The sequence below is a fragment of the Mus pahari genome, chromosome 1 (assembly GCF_900095145.1).
Source record: "Mus pahari chromosome 1, PAHARI_EIJ_v1.1, whole genome shotgun sequence".
In the NCBI taxonomy this organism is placed as follows: domain Eukaryota; kingdom Metazoa; phylum Chordata; class Mammalia; order Rodentia; family Muridae; genus Mus; species Mus pahari.
Window position 1 is genome coordinate 169,271,651 of NC_034590.1, and position 20,304 is coordinate 169,291,954.

The following is a 20,304-nucleotide window of genomic DNA, read 5'->3' on the forward strand; positions in this document are numbered from 1 at the left end:
CCCATTAGTCTTCCAAATGAGAGCTCAATTTGCCAAACATGTGTTCCTCAAGCAAGCAAGGCCCTCCTCTTGTCAACCAGAGCTGCAATTAGAGGCAAATAATATGTATGTTCCATTCATAATTATCTCCTCTTAACGCCGTCCCCTGACGATGACGTATGTGGTAACTGTTGACTCCTCACAGTGGGGATTGTTAACGTATTGTGAAAATTTGCACAGAATCACTCTTTCCCAAGCTGACTTTTGCTGTTAAAATTAGAAAGACCAGCATGAGTCTGAAGAGCATGAATAGGAAGAGTGGTGGGTGATCAATTCTTATGCCTGGAGTGCAGTCTCCTCCCTGGAGCTGGGATTTCTTGCTTTCACATCTTATAGCTTCTTGTGCTTATTATAGTAAAGACAATAAAGTGGAATGAAAGGGGCTGGGGCTGAGAGGAAATAATGGAATAATATAGCATGAAATGATTCTGATTTTAATATTTTTCTACTTGTATTAACCGGTAGATCTGGTTATTAGAAACTTGGCACAACTAGAATGCATTTAGTTTTCAAGTGTCTTTTGAAGGGAAATCTTTGATTCTAGTATCCATGGGTTTGCTGCTCACTCAGAAGAGAAAAAAAAATGGTTGAAAATTAAAAGGAAAACCAAGGCAGTAACCATTTTTCAGAAAGTGTCACTAAAAGTAAGCAGAGATCTGCTAAACTGACAAAGACCAAGCCAGCTTGTTCAGATCTGAACTTGGTGACAGTGTCTCTTGGGACACCAATGGTTCTTTAGGTTTATATTCTTCTTCTTCTTTTTTATTAATAACAACTGGGATGCCTGTTTTAACAGTTATAGATAGATAAAGAATACTTTCCTGTCCCCTTGGGAAAATAAGATTTCTGTTCTGTCCCCACCGCCTTTGAGACTCACTGTGATTTGTCTCAGGATCAGCCTTCTTGGGGTGAATGTTCCATGGGCAATTAGTTCCCAGGGAACTTCAAAGGCAAACAGAAGTCATTGTGCCTCTAGCACAATTCTGAAATACTCTGAGTCCCACTGATCCTAGAATTAAGGCTCAAAGGCCACACTCCTCTCCCGTCTCCACGGCCAGTATGAGGACTCCATGACTCCAAGTTAACTTCCCTTACTCAGATGAACCTTCCCTGTTGCTACCACCCTGTTGCTTCCTTGCCCAAGGGGAGTAGTCAGGATGACACCTGCAGGCCAGAAGTCTGACTTCACAAACTCCTCAAGGCTACTTCGAAATGTCAACCTTTTTCCTGCCTTTGACTCAAGCAGAGATCTGTTACGTATCAGCAAAGAGTGATCTGTCCCACGTGCCTCAAAGGGACTCCTTAAAACCTGAGCATTTCGCTGTGACCCAGCACTGATGAAAATAGGAATATTATGGGAAGGGAGAATAGTCCTCTTATGAAATATATATCCACATATATGAAGTTAATATGTAATACGAAAAATTGTATCTTCCCATCCAGACAGAAACCATGCCCCCTACACGAGTACTGCGGCAACCCTGCTTCCATGCTGTTTGGAAGCATCAATCCTTTCTCTTTTTCAGTGCCTGCTCTTACTATGGGTATTTTGCAAATACAACATGAGGTTTTGCTTAACACCCACGTCTCCATTAATATTTATCTTCACAGAGTCTGGTTTCAGTGCCTGAAGCTCTTTGTGTCAACGGATCCCAGGATCCCAGCGACAGCCACTCTCTGAGGATGGATTTTTTTGTGTTGTACATCAGAAGGAATTATTTTAAAATGCATATAGTAGCTCAAGGAAACACACTTTCCAAGTTAGGATAACCTAGTTATAAACATTTGTTTCTGTGTTTCATCGACAGCCACGGGGGTTCAGGATTTAGGGGAATTAAAGAAGCAAAGGTCTGGAACATCCTTAAGCAAGCTCTGCTCAGCTTTGCTCTGAGATTGGAGCGCGAGCCAACCTTGCTTAAGCACATCTCCCAGGTGGGATATCGATCAGTAGCTGCAGTCATGGTTTTACTTGATGTCCTGACTATTCCGATGGATTAAATGTATTTCAAACAGATAAGAAAGAAGACAAGTTTTTAAATATGCAGAGCAGAGCAGGAAGTCCATATGGCAAGGAATAAAGACACAGACACTTCTGAAAACTTAAAAGGCTGTCATCCGCTGAGCCTGCCCATAATAGCCACTCTGAAACATAATTGCCACCCATGTGTCCTTGATGAAATGTACATCGGACTGCCCAGGAAATTGGCTCAAACTGCAACAAGAAAGATTTAGATTTGCTGAGTCAGTATCAGTACTTCCTGCTTTGTAGCTCTAGGATAGATGCATGAGGGACTGGGGTGCGCTCTGGGCTAGACTTCTGTCTTCTCTTTGGCCTTGAACTTCTCTCCAAGCTTAAAGTGGAGGAGTGGATACTATCTCCAGCACCCTTGGACATGTGAGGCTCTGCATTTTAAGGAGTTTGGCTTCCTACCTTGCTTGCCATTTATGAGTTCCCACAGCAGTCCTGATGGAGTTCTGGTGGAGTCACCGGGTAAGCTACCTCATGCCACACACTATTCAGAGAGAAGGAAGTGGGCACAGAGGCCTGCCCATGAAGAGATCCCACCCACGGATTGGACATTGTCAAAGTGGGGAGGTAGGGAGGGAGCAAAGAACAACCAGGGCAGTAGAAGGGTTGGGTGAGGGCCGTATATAACTCAAATCTCCCACATCTGGTTGCAAGGCTGGGGCTCAAGAGATGGAGTGGAAGAGAGGGCACAAGGAATCCTTATATATGGGCATCTGCCAGGCTGTTCCCACGGGCTCCCTAGGTAATTAGAGCACCAGAGGAACCCACACAATGTGCCAGCAGGTAAAACATTTCCTTCTTAGATGCTTCTAGAATGTTTCGGAACTGTTTCAGCCAACACCATTAACGCCACCATGAAAAACGCTGAGGGCTCTCTTAGGCACATGAGCTGACAGAGCATTGGCAACACTGAGGGCTCTGTTAGGCGCATGGGCAGCCAGAGCACTGGTAACATTGAGAGGTCTCTCAGGCGCATGGGCAGACAGAACATCGGTAGCCACCAAGGGCGCTGCAGAGTCCCCGTCTAGGTTCATTTGCCCCAGAGAGCACTGCCGCTGCACTTGATGCTCCCGGAGGTCAGAAGAAAGGACATGGGGCAGAAAGGATAAACAATCATTTGCCCTTGGAGGGCATAGCCATCACAGATGTTCACTCTCACACACAGACAGAGGTAACTATGCAGCCTCTTGTACTGGATGTTTCCGTGACCTGATAGGTGCTTCCAGCATGAGGGGAGCCAGAGAGGGCCTGGGTTGACCTCTTGCCCCGCCCACGCTCTGAAGGCTGATGGGACTTGGCAGCTTCCGGCTAGCCAACCACCAAGGTTTGCAGTGCTAACTCTTGTCTACTGGGGCCCCTGCTCAGAGCCCAGGTGTGCTTTGGGAAGCATGGAAGTGCCTCTGAGCTGTTTCATCCTGCTTCAGAGGCCACAGATGAGAGAGAATTATGAGCAACCCTTTCTGTGCATTCTGGGTTGTTTTGCCTATTTGGGGTAATAATTCTCATTATACTTTGTGGTCCTTTTTAATAAATATGACATTCCCCTTATCTTTAAAGGTTGAAATCTCTGGCTAATGTATGACCCACACTCTCCTTGGAGAGTTATAAAAATTAGATTATATAACCTCACATTTCCCGCTAATGAACATGGTGATGCCTCGGCCCAATGAGAGCGAGACAAGCGATGGGAATTTATGCTTTAATAATCCTGCTTAGATTGGTGTGCGTGGCTGCGGGCAGCAGGCCTCCGATGGGTACTGCAGGCACGGCAGCTCTCCTGGCCAGCAGGGCAGTATTTTTTATGGCAGTAAATCTCTCTCCTGGGTGAGGGTTTCTTACAGGAGAGCTGTGGCAGGGGCTTGCTGTGTGGAACTGCTCTGAGAATAGGCTTTCCCAGCATCTAGAAGGATGTCATCCGGTGCTGATGGCTTGGGGTCTCAATGTGTGGCACCGGCTTATTCCAGGCATGATACTGGCTGCCCAAAGCGTAGTTTTTCTCCCATTTATTCCACTCGATCTCCCTATAAAGTATGTGCCATGTCTCCATTATTTCTGTGGTCTCCTGGAGGATGAAAACCAAGTCTTCATTTAGGTATTGCCATGGGTTGCTGTGGTTCACTGTGTGTGGTTCTCTTTCTATAGCTCCATTGTCAGTGACAAAGCTGGGGTCTCTATCCATGTACCACAGACTTTCATCCACGTGTCCAAACATCTGTTCAGACATTAATCTAGAAGGTGCTTTGGGAAGGTGTTCTTTGGATGGAATTAACTTTGGTTAAAGCGTATTACCATCCTCAGTGTGGGTGACTCACAGCCAATCTAGTAAGGCCAAGAAGGTGTTATTAGGAAAACTATGACTTCCTCAAGTAAGAAGGAATCCTACCAGTATAAAAAAGAAAGAGAAACCAGATATATTTGGAGGAGGCATGGTATGGTGCATGGGGGTGGGGGAGGGAAGAGGGTGCCTCTGCAGGGGGCTGTGCTGAGGCATCTCTTCCCCCTGAGGTAACAGCCACAAGACGGATATAGTATGGAATAGGATATATTCAGGGTATGAGGAGGGGAGGGGAGGGGAGGGGNAGGAGGCAGAGGCAGGCGGATTTCTGAGTTCGAGGCCATCCTGGTCTACAGAGTGAGTTCCAGGACAGCCAGGGCTACACAGAGAAACCGTATTTCAGAAAAAAAAAAAAAAAAAAAAAGAGGTGTGGTTTCACATGAATTTAGTCCCAGCACTTAGGAGGCAATGCCAGGTAGGTTCTGTGAGTGATTTCAAGGGTGGTCAGGGTTACCCAATGAGACTCTGTCTCAAAAGGAAAAAAGGGGAGGGGAGCATATGAATTCTTACTTGGGTGTGTCTCCTTGCTATGCATATCTAGTACAGTAAGTATGTGACTTTGGAAATTTGAAGTTTCTGTTTGCTTCAGCATCTCTGAAGACCTCTGTGAAGCCATTAGAGTTCCGGTAGGAATAGAACTTCCTGGCTGGGCGTGCTTGAGAGATTTGACCATTCAGTTCCTCAGAGCAGGTGTTCCAGCCTCTGGTGGCTGGCACTGGGATCACAGAGCTCTGAACTTAGGTGACCCTGTGCTTCAGAATTGATTCACTGACTCCCGGAAGTGATTCTAGACGCGACGGCTTGTGGCTACTGAAGTAAGAGCTGTTGCTAACCACAGAAGCAGGCCGTGTGTGTGTGTGTGTGTGTGTGTGTGTGTGTGTGTGTGTGTGTAGATCAGAGGACAGTTTGCAGGAGTCACTTCTCTCCTTGTGGGTCCCACCCTGTGGGTCCCTCAAACCAAACCCAGGGTTTTGGTCTTAGAAGCCTTTACCTCCTGAGCCACCTGGGCTGTAGCAGAGGTGGAGGGAAGAGCTAATCTCTAGGCTTTCTGACTGCAGAGCATTGTGCCCTGGACAAGGGTTATCTGTTTATAATGTAGACCCCCAGCCAGGTAAGCTGCGATCCTGGCTTCCCAGGAGGCCGAGGCTGAGAGGACTAGTTGAGGCCAGCCTGGGAAACCAGACAGAGTTGCCAGTGTTACCACATACCCACATATCCAGCAGGCAGATAACTATGCGCTCCAGGCCAGCCTAGACCACTTAGTGAGACCCTGACCCCGTCCCACCTTCCCGCAAAAAAGAGAAAGGCAAGAATAGGCAGGGGAGGCACGTATACCACAGTTTACAGTTACTCCAGAGGGGACAGAACTGGTGGTCATGTAGCATTTAGCCCCTCTGTTTGGTTTGGAGTAGGTTTGTTTGTTTGTTTGTTTGGTCTTTTGAGATACTCTCATGCCACTCAGGCTGGCCTCAGTCTCACTGTGTGCCAAGGATGACCTTGAACCCCCGGTTCTCTTGCTTGTACTTCCTGAGAGCTGATGTTAGTAACTGAGCACCAGGCCCAGTTTATTCTGTGCACGGGGGATGGGGAGAAGCAAACCTGGGTCTGTGGGCAAGCTAAGGAAATACTCTACGGACTGAGCAAGACTCCCGGCTTGGGTTTTTGAGACAAGGCTTCACCTGGTCGTCCACCCTGCCTTGAACTCTTGGTGATTCTCCTGCCTCCGCCTCCTGTAGTGAGGGGATTATAGACTACCTTGTCAGCTCCAGTCTCCACTTCTCTTGCCTCCCTTCCTAGTCTGAATTCTGCCAACTCTGTCTCTAAAGTAGCATGTAGCACAGTCCCCGGTCCAGCGATCTCATGGTCAGTTGCAAACTCTATCCAGAGGCAGGAGCAGATGGAGGGTTGGTGCCTGCCTTCTTCCTAAGCCGCCTCTGAGATGCCCTGTGTATGCTGGTGTACAGTCACCAGCTGAGCTGCTACGTCTCTAGGGCCTGTAAGCTGGTGACATAGACATTCTATAGCTTCTCTTTTTGCTTGCACGGGGTGCCCCTTCTGTACATGAAATAACTTCATCAACCACAAGTTCCCTTCCTCCAGGCAGGATTCAAGCTGAACTTACAGGTTTTCAAAAAACAACTTCATGCCCCATCTGTCATTCTAAGGAACATCCCAACTCCCAGACACAGCAGCGTACTTGGTATCTTCAATAATACACATAATTCGATCTCATTATCAGGCTGCCCTTGAACTCGGAAACTCATGGAATCAGCCTCTTCAGTAACTGGAATATAGGCAGACCCCACTGTTGTGTTATAACAAAGAAAGAAAAAGCCAGGATATATTTGGTAGAGGTGAGGTGGAAAAGGGTGCCTCTGAGGGCCCATGCTGAGGCATCCCTTCCCACTGTGGTACCAGCCATAGGATGGATATAGTATAGGATAGAGTTTATTTAGGGCATGGGGAGGGGAGTTGAGGAGGGAGTAGAGACAGAGAAAGGAAGAGAGAGAGAGAGAGAGAGAGAGAGAGAGGGAGAGAGACAGAGACAGAGACAGACAGAGAGGACAGAGAGACAGAGAGAGAAGAGGAATAGAGGCCAGCCATGAACACGTGGAGAGAGAAGGGGAGGGAAATGGGAGAGAAGGAACAGAGGGGGAAGAGGATAAGAGAATAAGAGGATAAGAGAGAGAGAGAGGAGGGGGCAAGCAGCCCCCCTTTAATAGTGGGTCAGGCATCCCTGGCTGTTGCCAGGTACTGTGGGTAGAGCCTAGAAGAAATGCTAACACAGTAGATGGGCTTTGCCCCAAGTCTCTGATAAGAAGGAAGCACGTGCAATGCTCCCTAGCCCTCAGCTCATGCCTGGTGAGGACTGGAGTGGTTGAAATGGCAGTGATGCCAGAAGATGGGCTGGTTCACTCTGCTGGCCCCATGCCATTATTACTCACCACAGCCACAGCAGCTAAGGGCTCGCTGCCTCCAAACCTATTTGCTGGATAAGAATGTCAGAAACTGAGTTACTATCTGACCCTGGTCACACCCAGCCCAGCCTGACGCCAGAGTGTGGGTAGATAATGTGGATACTTGTTGTCTGAGAGCAGGAAAGGCTGTGAAAAGTGGTGCCCAGTCTACACATCTATCCATGGGGGATTTGAGAGAGCAGAGATTGAGGGTGTGCCTAGGGAGGGCTGGCTTAACCCATCCTCCATCCTGTATCCCCAGCATCTCTTACTAGGAATAACTAAAGAGCATGGCTGGCTCTCCCACTGGCTCATTCCCCAACAACTCCATAGCTCTCTTCTGACCTTACCCACGCTGTACTGCACGGTGAACTTACTCCAAGTCTAATTCCATCCCTCATCTTCCATGTGGCTCTTCCTGTTGGAGCGCTGTGCTCCGGAGAAGAGAGGCCAGCCGTGACAGATGGTGCCTGCTTGGAGCACCTGCAGAGTGCAAAGCTCTCTCTTTGATACTGCTGATCGTGAACAGCACGTTTCCATTCCATTAATTGCATGGGAGATGTCTGGAATGTGTGACTGGTGGTGTCCCCTACCCTCTGCCATCTCTGCCCAGCCTATTTGGCAAGTCTCCTGCCTGGGTTTGGTCTGATACAAGTCTGTGGTCAGAAGGTTGAATGTGAGTCAATGGCCAGGGCGTCTGCCAACCCACCCCATAGGTTTAGCATCGCTGACCCACCACACTAGCCTGTGTGTATTCTATTCCCAGAAGAGTCTGGACCAGCATGGGAGCTTTATTTACTTGAAGAGGTTAAGCCCTTGAAACACAGTCAGGGAAAAGAAGACCTAGATCTCTCTCATCCCACGGTTTAGCCTGCCTGGTGCCTAGGTGTCACTAACACCTCAGAGGTGAGGTGTGTACCCTGCCCCTCCCACTGCAGCCCAAGCCCAAGTCTCTCAGTCTGTCCTACTCTCTGCCATGTTCTTGCATTTGCCCATCCACCCATGCTCACCACCAGTCAGAGCAAAGATCTGTTATGTGACACATTAGCATGTTATCCTCCACACTTGGTAGCTGAGAGCCTCTGTGGGTCTATGAGTTGAGATTCTTGTTTAACAAAGCTTACCCATGGAGTTAGTTGTAGACCCGCTTGGCCTCATTGCTCTAGTTGACCTCAGCTGAAACAACCAAGTCTATCTCCTACCCCATCAGGTCAGCAAAGCTCATGTGAATACCAATGGCAGAAGTTCAGGAGGACCCCAGCAGCTAAGGTGAGAACTGGCCCCATAGGTAGGTCATACAGGTCCCATGGCCATCCCTGAGTCACAACATCTGCATGGAGGAACTGGATGCAAAATCACTTTGCAAGGGACTCATGCTCAGAGAAGCATGGAGTCTGGGAGCATTTTAAAAGGTAATGTACTCTACCAAATCTCAACCCTACCCTGGGACTACATTCTTAGCCTTCAAAGTTCAGAATAGACAAGTGTCTGCTGCCTGTCCTCCAAAGGCTGAATTTCACATTTCTCTCTGCTCCAGCCTACCTTAATAGGCCTCTGACTATGCCAGTCTCACGTGCCATGCTCCAGCTGTCCTGGAATGGTCCCTGAGGCTCAGAGAAGACAGATGATGACAACTGACAGAGAGGACTGACCTCTGACTTCCACTTCTGTGAATGATATGTGCACAAATAAAAACCCATGTGTGTGCATACATAAAAACACATGCGCACACATACAAACACATATGCACACATTAAAAACACATGTGCATAAAACACATGTGCATACATACAAACACATGTGCACATATACATATACATATGCACACATGCAAATACATGTGCACACATATAAACACATGTGCACACACACAAACACACATGCGTACACATGCACACACATACTCAAACACATATACATACATACATACATACATAGACACACACCCACACATACATACTCGCATGCATACAGACACACACACACACACACACACACACACACACAAACGTTAAAAGGATGTCAGTACAGCTTGCTTCAGATCTTGCATTGCCTGTTTTTAGTTGTGGGCAAGTGACTTTTATCTCTCTACTTATCCGTTTTCTCAGCTTGATTGTATAGAAATGGTACCCAGGTCTTAGGACATTTGCACAGGATAACATCTATACATCATTTGAGTCCAATGGTGCACAGACCAGGAACTCAGGGTAGCTGTGTCTCAGGCACGGGAGAGGGGAGTTACTGAGGTAAGTCTGTGAGGAGAGAGGGCATTTCCCCCAAGGAGTCCTTAAATCTAACCCTGCACCACATTCAATTGAAGTGTATTTCAACTGCTTACAATATAGGATTTGCTATTTGACAAAACACAGACCTGTCCAATAGAACTTCTTCCAGTGGGAGGGGTCAGATATCTTCTTAAATGGATCCTGTGTGATCAGACTCTGCCCCCTGGCGTGTTTCCTCTGAGACACTGCTAGACCAGGGAGGGGACCCTTTTGCTGTCTAGCCATCATCTGCTGGTAGGTGTTCCCTGGGGATTGTGTGGTCCTGCTATGACCTAATGGCTATCTATCCTACTCATGTGCCTCAGACCAAGTACATATAGGTCCCAAGCAACCTGAGCAGATCCTTAAGTGTCTGGTAGTGATATAAGTTCTATCCCAGAGCTTGGAGGTTGGGTGTTTATTTAGCCCACCCGTGGGCTCTTGCAATCTGCCCGAGGACAATGGTCATCTCTTGCTTCTTGTGCACACCACTTGCCATCTTTAGGCCTTTGCGCACTCTTCTCTCCCTTTCTGAAGGGCTCTGCCCCTAGATGTTATTGTCATGGTGGTCTTGGCTTACATGCCACCTTCTTAAGGAAACCTGAGGTAGCTCTTGACTAGGGATGCAGACTGATGGAGTTCTCTTGACTAGCGTGCACAAGGCCCTGGATTTGATCTTCATTTTTGTAAAAGATTACTCTAACTGCAACATTAAGACCAGCTTTTCTCTCAAATGACAAACTTTTCTGTGAAAATCTATTTAGCTTCAAAGCATACATATCCTATCCCATAAAAAGTAATGCCTGAGGATCGTTGCTCAGTTTGCTTAGCTCACTGTTGCCATAGCCTGGCTGGGCTTTGGTTATAATGGAAGTCCACATGGATAGAAAAAGCTTTCTCCAGAGCTCTCAGCTACATTCCTCCTGAACAATGGACAAGGTAGGAGGTTGTTCCATTTTGCCTATAATACCTGGGATGCTACCAGGAGGTGACTCCCTCTCAACATTGCTGGGCCACTTGTGAGAGAAGCTTCCCTGACAAGCAGTAGGACAACTGTTGGGGGTGACACAATGTCTCTCTCTTGCGTGGCATCTCCAGCTTTAAAGGGTGGGTGACTTAGACTTGCTTTTCTCCCCTTTAATCCTGCTGTTGAACAAGAGCCCATAGGTGGGAGGGGGAGGGGAGGCTAGGAGACAGAGAAGGAATGAACCATACCCCTTCATCTTGGGTTGTGAACCTATAGTAAATATAAACAACTGTGCCCAGAGTCTGAAAGTTTTGTTTGAGGTCACTCACCTTGGTGGATAACCTATAGCTATTTAACCTCTGACTACCAAGGAAACAGTTTCACCTCACCTTGAACCTGGTTTCCCAGGGACTCTGAAGCAGTCTAAATACCACCAAAGACACCAACAAAAAAGCAAGCCAAGCTTCTGTTCTGACAGGTAAAGTGAAAGCCGAAAAGGACTTTGAGGTATCATTAAAATGTAAAGCCTTTCAAATATTTCTCACGCTATCAAAGAACTCAGGTGAAACTAGCTCCCACAGAGAGGTTGAGTCTCCAGGTCAGAGTGGTCATGGGAGGACTTGGAGGGCAGGATTAACTGATGTGAACTTCTCTCGGTTGCACTGACCCAGATCTGGAATAATTCCCGGGAAGTTTGCTCCCGGCTTTACAAAACAGAGCGCTCTCTGTTTTAGAAGGCATCAAGAGCCAAGCTGTGTGCTGTCTTTAATGTGGAAGTAGTCAAAACCCCAAAGTCAGAAATGCCCAGCGAGTCCTCAGAACTCACTCTGGTGCCTCCTGGTCCTCTCAACTGGGTCTACCAACTCCACATGTATAGGCTCAGAAACTTGGTAATAAAAGAAGTTTGGAGATTTTTCCAACAAAGATAATTTTTTTCACTACTTTTTTTTTTTTTTTTTTTTTTTTTTTTTTTTTTTTAGTTTCTCTTCTTTGGATTTATTTTATTTAGCTGTTCTCTTCTTTATAATTATTTTTATTCACCNAAGTTTGGAGATTTTTCCAACAAAGATAATTTTTTTAGATTTTTTTTTTTTTTTTTTTTTTTTTTGCTTTACCCCATTAGTTTCTCTTCTTTGGATTTATTTTATTCAGCTGTTCTCTTCTTTATAATTATTTTTATTCACCAACAATTTGATACAGGTATGCAACATCTTGGGTCTTTTAAAATAGATGCCCCATTAACCCCTTTCCTGTGTGTGTCTCTTACTCCCCATCCCTGCCTGTTGAACAACTTCTTTCCAACAAACTTTCTAGTTTCGTGTGTGTGTGTGTGTGTGTGTGTGTGTGTGTGTGTGTATTGCACGTGTGTGTCCCTGAAATTAATCAAAGTTGCTTGTTGTTTCCCATCAATAATTGATTGTCAATAACTTCTAGGGGTTGGATCTTCACAAGACCCTCTTCTGTCGGTGGTGAACTGCTAGCAGGTTCCTCTTGTGTGGGTAACCGGTGGCTGCAGTGAGTTTGATTCTCTGGCACTTGCATTCTTTGCACCCACTCTCTCTGTGACATCCCCTGGCCTTGGAAGGATTGATAGATAGCTCTCTAGGGATGAATACTCTTGGTGGACTTTCAGAAGAGGGTGGAATGATGCCTGCTAAGTTTTAAAATAATTACTTAAAAAAGAACACACCATTACCACCCAGGGAGAGCCTCATTTGGAATTGTTTTTAAGATTCTTCTATGGATACACATAGTTTCAGATCTTTTCACTTTGATACACGTTTCTGTTGTTTCAATAGTTGAAGACTGCCATTCACCCTATTGTACTGAGGGCATCTGGGTTGTCCCCAGTTTTAATGTTTCCAGTTTACTTTTACTCCTGTGATCAAGGCTGATGGATATGCTGTTTCCTGTGAGTGTTAGCTATTCTTGTACAAGGTTTCTCAGAGGAACTGATTTAGTAATTTTTCTTAATGTTGTGACAAAGTATCCAGCAAAAGTAACTGTGAAAGAAAGGAAGGGCTTAGTTTGCTCACAGGTTTGGGGGAAGCCAAGTGTAAGGCAGCTGGTCACATTACGTCAAAAGTCAGGAAGCAGAGAGAGACCCATACTGACCCTCAAGTCTTCTCCTTATTCACAGTCAGGATAAGTCTTTCCCTCCCATTAATCCAACTGGAAACTCCTTTCCAGACCTGTTTATTCCTTTCTGTCAAGTTGAAAACCTATGTTAACCATCACATCTGTAGTGTTCAACAGGAAGCTACATAAATAATCTCAAATTTTCCAGTAATCACATAAAAGGTATAAATATGAAATTAATTTAATAACACTTTAAGACCTAGTAGGTTTCAAACATTATGATGTCAGCATGTAACTAATGTAAAGGTTATTAATGAGTTATTTTGCATCATCTTTTCCCAGCACGGTATCTTTGAAGCCTCTCACATTTCAGTGGCTCACTCGCTGGTTGCTGCTGGTTTGGATTGCATTGCCTTAAAGAAGACAGACAGGAGCAAGCCTCCTGATTCACAGCGTGTGTGCATGTTGAGTTTTACTAGATCACTCCAAATTATTTTCCAAAAGTTGCATTACCTCCATTGTTTGTTTGTTTGTTTGTTTGTTTTTAATTATTTAGGCATGTATTGTCATTACATGAGTGTGTGCCTGCTGAGTGTGGAGGGTGCATTCATCAGGGCATATGTGTGGACATCAGAGTCGGGGTGTATACCACGGCATGTGTATGGAGAGCAGAGGACAGCTTAATGGGGTCATGCCTCTCCTTCCACCTCTATGTAGTTTCAGGGGATCCAACACAGGTTTCCTGGCTTGTCCAGCAGGCACCTTTACCCACTGATTCCTCTTGTTGGTCTCGTTGTGTATTCCCAATGGACTAAATCTATGTCGAGGCTTGGGGTTCTCAGAGCTGCTTGGATTTGCCTGTCTGGTAGCTGTGGAAGTATTTCACGGGGACTTACTATTATGTTTCTGATTATTAATGAAGTCTGTCTCCTGTCTTTATGGGCTACAGCTGTAGTTGGTAGTTCCTCCTCATAGTTGGGCTCTTTTAGTTACCTATTTGTAGAAGTTCTTTTCATAGTCTGTAAACCACTTCTCCCTCAATTATATCTAACGTAATTATCTTCTGTTCTGTGGCTTCCCTTTTTACTTTAGAAATTTTGAAATCTTCTCATTCTTAAAAATTTCATCGTGCGTCATGATGACACACCTTTGACGCTGCACAATTCAGTGGATTTATCGTACTCTCCGAGCCATGGAACAATCATCAGAATTTTGTGTTGAACATTTCCAACCTCCTGGAAGGCAGCACATCAACAATCGTCCCTCATTCCTTCAGTGATCACTCTTAGCTGCCGCTGTGAAAGTACACTATCAGAGAGACTGCCCGTCACTTTTCAGGGCACCAGTCCTCCTGCAGTGGACTGGGGTCAGCTTCTTGCTCCAGTGCAGCATTTTTCCATCTCCGGGGTCTCGTGTTTCTACCTGTTATTTCTCTACAAACTATAAGCGTATTGTTTTACACAATTGCATTTAAAATCAGTCAAGAGAGGAGTGGAGAAAAAAGATGCAATTGTACTATCTTCTATAGTCTTTGGAAGTTGATTCCAAAGCTTTCTATAGATAATATGTAGATACACAGATATCTATACTTAAATCCCTTACATAAAATAATGTATATTCTTTTAGAAGACCTATGCATAGCCTTCCATTTTAAATGATCTTCAGATTACTTATAAAACCTAATGCAATATGAATATTATATGAACAATTGTATGCTGTGTTTTAGTTAATCGTGACAGAAGAAAAGCTTTATATGCTCAGCATGGACATGATGTTTTTTCAAATCTTTTTTATCCAAACACAGAATGTTCTGTGGATGCAGAATGCCAAACGCATCTAAAGTCTGGCTGGTCTGTCCTTTAGAAGGGTGTGACTAACAGGCAGCACTTTCCACTTGCTGTGTGGTTCTTAGGACACTCCCCTCCTGTGATGGCTCGTCTCCATTGTCAGCTTGCCTGGAGCTAGAGTCACTGAGACAACAACGCTGCTGTATCACACCCTGAATGTGCACACCCTGTCTCACAGGCTGGAGGCCTGCACTGCTTGGGTGAGTGGAAGAGGGAAGGGAGCAAGCTGACTGCAGAACTCTGTCTCCTTGCTTTCTATTGGCAGATGCTCTGTGGGCAGCTGGGGCTGTGTGGGTAGCTGCCTCCCATGCCTGCCCCCTGGCTTCCCCTACAAACCAGCAGCCACAGAAGCCTCAAGATGCTTTTGTCAGGGTTTTTGTTTGGGGAAAATGCTTTCTATTTCTATAGATTATAGCCTCAACAACACACTTACATACATACTGGGTTTTTGTTGTTGTTGTTGCTGGTTTGGTTGTTTCTTTTTGTTTTTGTTGTTGTTTTGTTAATTTTTTTTGTTTTGTTTTTTACAGTGAATTTCAATTCAGTCAAAAGGAGAACGGAGAAAATATATGACATTAACCTACTTTCTTGCTTTGTATAAAAGTATTAGTACTCTCCCCACCCCCCCGCCCCACACACACATAGATTCAAATTACGATCTGGGATCATGGACCTTTTAGCCTAAAGAATTACTTTTAACATTGTCTGTAAATCAGCTTGGCTCACAACAGACATTATTTTGGTTTTTTGTTTATCTGGAATGCCTTTGGTACCTTCATTTTCATAAGCCAATTTTACTAGATATAGCATCCCGGGTAGATAATTCTTTTTTAATATGTCAGCAGCAGCATTTTGGTTACATCACACCACCACCGACTTCTGACCTCCACTGTTCCTTCGAGGGTCCCTGTACATCAGTCACAGTGATGGCTGACAAATTTCTACTTGCAGGATTCCTCTCTCCCTTGGTGGCTCTGCTGGCATCTTCCCTGTGACACGTCTCTGTTAGACTCGTCCTACGTGGAGTTGATACCTTCCTGAACGCAGGCATTCATGTCTTTCATCAGACTCGTTTTTTTTTTTTTTCCTGCCTCTACACTACCTCTGTTATACTTCTGCTGTTAGATTCTCCCAGTCACAGCTGTGGGCCCCACTGTGGTCAGCACTGCTCTGGGGGCAGGGATAGTATGGTCAGAGAAGATTCCCTGATGCCCAGGCTCCCGGCTAATCTGGGGGCACTTTTACAGAACTCAGGCTGCACCCCAAGCAAGGAGCATAGTGTCAGAATGGTTTCTTTAGGACTCTCTTTATCCTTCGGTTCTGGGGCTCCAGGGCAGAGTGGACTCATTTCTAATCCTCCCTACACTGAGAACCTAGCTCCAAGGAATCTGGTTTCATTCGTTAGGGTCTGTTCTTGGAGTCACTCCTCCTGAATAGACCTGTGCTTTGTCCCTGGTGCTGCATGTACCTGGGAAACTGGAAGTTTGATGTCCTTGGCTCGGCAACTCGAGCTGATGAAAGCTGCTCCGTTTCTGCTTCTTGAGTTCACGTCTTCACCTCATTCTCCAGCCTAAGGTGTTTTTTTTATTTTCTTGCCAGCTCCTCAGAGCACTTCAGAGGGCACTCACAGTGTTTTGCCAGCATTTAAGCTATTTTCAGTGGGGAGATTGGTCCAGGTGCCTAGTCTTTTATTTTGCTGGCAGTAGATATCGTGTTCCATTTTTTCCCTTCCCCTAGTTACAAACCAATTAGTTTACTGGGCAAGGCATTTAAAGCTACTTTTTCATGCTGACTACATGGCCAGCCTTGGTTTCTTAGGTCACTGTTTTATAGGAGTAGCGGATGGAAGAATAAAGCAGAAACAGTCTGGGATTGCAATTTTCACAGACCTTCCCTTCGCCTTTGACTCTCTGGGAGGAACCAATTATAGGTCAGTATGTGTGACCTTAAAGCAGTCTGTTGGTTATTGAGTCTTGCACTGTGATGTCCCCAAGGGAATCTCTTGTCTCAGCACCAATGGCCACTGCTCTGATGAATTCATAATGTTCAGCACGAGGAACCAGTTTCTGACACACCTGAATCTTTCTGAAGCATGTTTAAATTGTTGTGTGCTGCCTTGAGATGAGCCTGGAGTGTGCCCACCTGCGATGAAGAGGAGAGAAACATTCTAGGAAGCCTGTTTGCTGTTACAGTGATAATGGGAAGGCTAAGGACTGTGATAATGGCAGGTGTTTACTCTGGACCATTGGCCATGCTTAGGATTTACCTGGATCCATCAATCCAGATGATCTCACCTAATTAATCTCCTGAAAATTGGCCCTGGTATTTAATTATTGCTGGAATCGAAACTCATTAATAACCCATTCAAAAATAATAAACCACCTCAGCACCTCACCTCATCCAGTCCTCCTGGCACTAATTTTGACAACTAGTTCTTGTCCATGGGACGGTTGGCATTGTAGGCCCTCCAATGGCGTGTTTTTAATTGAGGATTGAGGAAGAATGTTCATTTAGTTCTGTAAAAATGTCTTACAATATTACATATATGCTGTAGGATGGAAAACCTTCAGCTATAGAACCATGTCTGCCTTAAGACATACATTAAGGAAACCTTGACTCAGCTCTAAGTCTTGGGGTCACTTCCAGGTAGAAATAGAATTCCTTCTGCATAAATGTTCACAATTTTACCATGTAGTCCACTCATTTTGGAATATATATATATATATATATATATATATATATATATATATATATATTCTAAAAACCCACCAAAAGTTTGGCAGATTGTATACTTTGCCCTGAAAACATGATACTCATCACACCAGATACTCTTTTTTTTTTTTTTGTATATTTACTGCACATAAAGTCATTCTCGTTTCCAAAGCACAAGAAGCAAGGCCAGAAGCTAGCATCTCTGCTTTGGCACCTCTTTAAGCCTCTGACTTCAAAAAGTTACCCAAATGGTCCCAGTTTAGTACCACACTGTATTTCTGTCATCGGGAATACTGTCTGTCCACTAAGTCTCACCTTAAATCTCACGATCATGATTTCTTCTGAAGCTTATGTGTGCTAGTTCCCTGTCTACTGCTGTGAGAAGAACATGCCACTCAAGAATAACTTGGAAAGAGTTCATTAGGCTTATACTTCCAGGTCACGGTCCATCGCTGAGGTGAGTTAGGTCAGGAACGTGATACAGAGGCCGTGGAGGAGCTCTGATGCTTGCTTGCTTAGATTCATGTTCAGCTTCCTTTACAGCCCAGGATCGCCTGCCCAGGGGATGACTTCACCATCAGTGGACTGAGCCTTCCTACATCAATCAACAACCAAGATAATCTCTCACACATATGCACACGTCCCTGTCTGATCTGGGGAGTCCCTCCACTGAGGCCTCCTTCTCAGGTGACTCTAGGCTGTGTCAAGTTGATAGTCAAAGCTAACTCAGACAGGAGAGCAGATCATTTGTAAAGCGTTTGCTGTTTGTCTGGTGTTCTGATTTTAAGTTAGCAAGTCTAGCAAGAATGTCACAGAAGTAAGGAGAATCTTTTCCAGACCTCCTAAGTGGGTGTCGCACAATGTTGACCGCCTCATCATGTCTTGTGACAGTGGTGTCAATCATTAGCTTCCCTGCTATAAAATTACTCTCCTCATTCCTGCCTGACAATTATCAAGTATTAACCTGAGGTGACAGGCTTTGAGATTGGTAATAACCTATCCCTCATCAGCCTTTCCATTTGTTATTTCATTCCTCTCAATATTAGTCTGTGGTTTCCTGTTTTCTTACTGTGAATTCATTTTCTCACTCAAAATTTCCCCAGTGCCCTTTCATTCGATGCATTGCCATGACAGTTTTGAGTATCCCCTCCCCATTATCACAACAAAATACTATAGATTCATCTCTCCCTTAGCCCTAGAATCAGCCCTTCATCAAGGCCTCTAGCTTCTCTGCATTAGGAAGGGCATTTCAGAAGCAAGGTCAAAGCTAGCAGGTGTGTTTATTGCTTTTGGGATATAACTGCCCTCTGGTCTTCTCATGGGGAGAGATGTATTTTCCTTGTCTGTCTCTATTGTGTCTGATCAGTGAATAGACAGAAATTTATAAACGGAGTTTGATGTTGTATGGACTAATTGTTCAACATTGAACATTTAAAATGCATAGAAAACCAGAGAGAAATCACCCATGGTGCCATTAGGGGAAAGAGCCACTGTCGATATTATCCCATTCCTGGGATTTGAGAGCCATGCTGAGCTTTCCCCTGAGAGGTGATGCCTGTGGCAGTAGACCATTTGCTACACGCTTAGTGCTTGACAAAACCCAGCTTTTAATATTTGCTTACACCATGTAAAATGAAGTCAATGGCCATTGTAGCATAGTCCATAGATGCTGCATTCTTATGCCCTTGAACCAAGCTTTTCTATGACCTTAGTCAGAGAGGGACTCACCCCACCACAGGAAGCCTCACACTGGAGTCTGGGCCATGGGCCATCTCAGCTTCTCTCTCTGTTTGGAAACATGTTTCCCTGAGATAGATGCCAATTTCCACCCTGTTATTCTTGCTTCTCTGTTGGCACAACCTTGTGTTCAAGTCATTTATCAGATTTCCCTCCCAGATGGGGAAGACTCTAGACAAACCTAATGAGGTAAAGGCCAGATGACACCAGATCTGCCAAGAATAAGACGACAACCCTATTTGTGAAGAACACAGACAGTGGCGTATGCCAGCTCCACTCAGCTTTTAGACCGATCTCTGCAAATACGGGGAAATAGTCTCTCAGGTGGCATTTGAGGGGCAAAGACACCTGGTTCTGGTTGTGTTAGTAAGTGCTTGACAGGGAGTTGAGGAAGACCTGCAAACGTACAATGATGTCTGCAATCGTTAATGGGCAAAGAAGTCGTGCTAAAACCATTCCTGGGCAAATTTCCTCTGGGCAAGGTATTGGATCAGTCACAAGATGTCTTTTGCCATTTTTATGCCATATTTTCTATGCATTTCCATACACCTTGACCATCTTGGGTGGGACCTCCAAGCCACGGACTCTTTAGCTATTCTTCTGTCTGAGCAGCCTGTGCCACCTTACAGGAGTAGTAACCTCAAGTCGGGGTGTGCTTTTAAATGTGGTCGGATGGCCCAGCTGTGTGGTAAATTAGCAGAGTCCCATCTGACCAGGTCACTCTGCGTAGCTGAAACAGGGCTACTCTGATTCCATCCTAGAGATGAATCATGGTCTCCCCTGCGCCATCACAGGCCAAGAGGAAGAACACAGTGGTTTAGAATCTCACAACCTAACACGCTCCCCTGGCAGCGTGGTACGCTGAATTAGATCCATATGTAAAATGAAAACAGAACTGTGTCTTCCCCCTGGGCAATTCTGAGGTGTCAAATGGCCAATTTTCAGAAGGCTTCGCCAGTGCTTGGCACCTGCGTGGTGCTTAGCAAGGGGACGCGGAGATGTTGATGGAAATCCAGCGAGTCTCCTCTGTCCTGTCGACACAGCTGTGGTGCCCCATTTACAGGGCTGGACATCGCTGAGTGTTCACTGTTCTCACACAGGACATGAGTGGAGGAGCTGTGAGAGTCCCCATCAGCCTCATTCAGAAACTGGTTGCAACTGCTTCCCAAAAGAATGAGTTATCTGGCTATTGGTAACTCTAAAGTCAATAATAATATCTTTCTTTCTTTCTTTCTTTCTTTCTTTCTTTCTTTCTTTCTTTCTTTCTTTCTTTCTTTCTTTCTTTCTTTCTTTCTTTCCTTCCTTCCTTCCTTCCTTCCTTCCTTCCTTCCTTCCTTC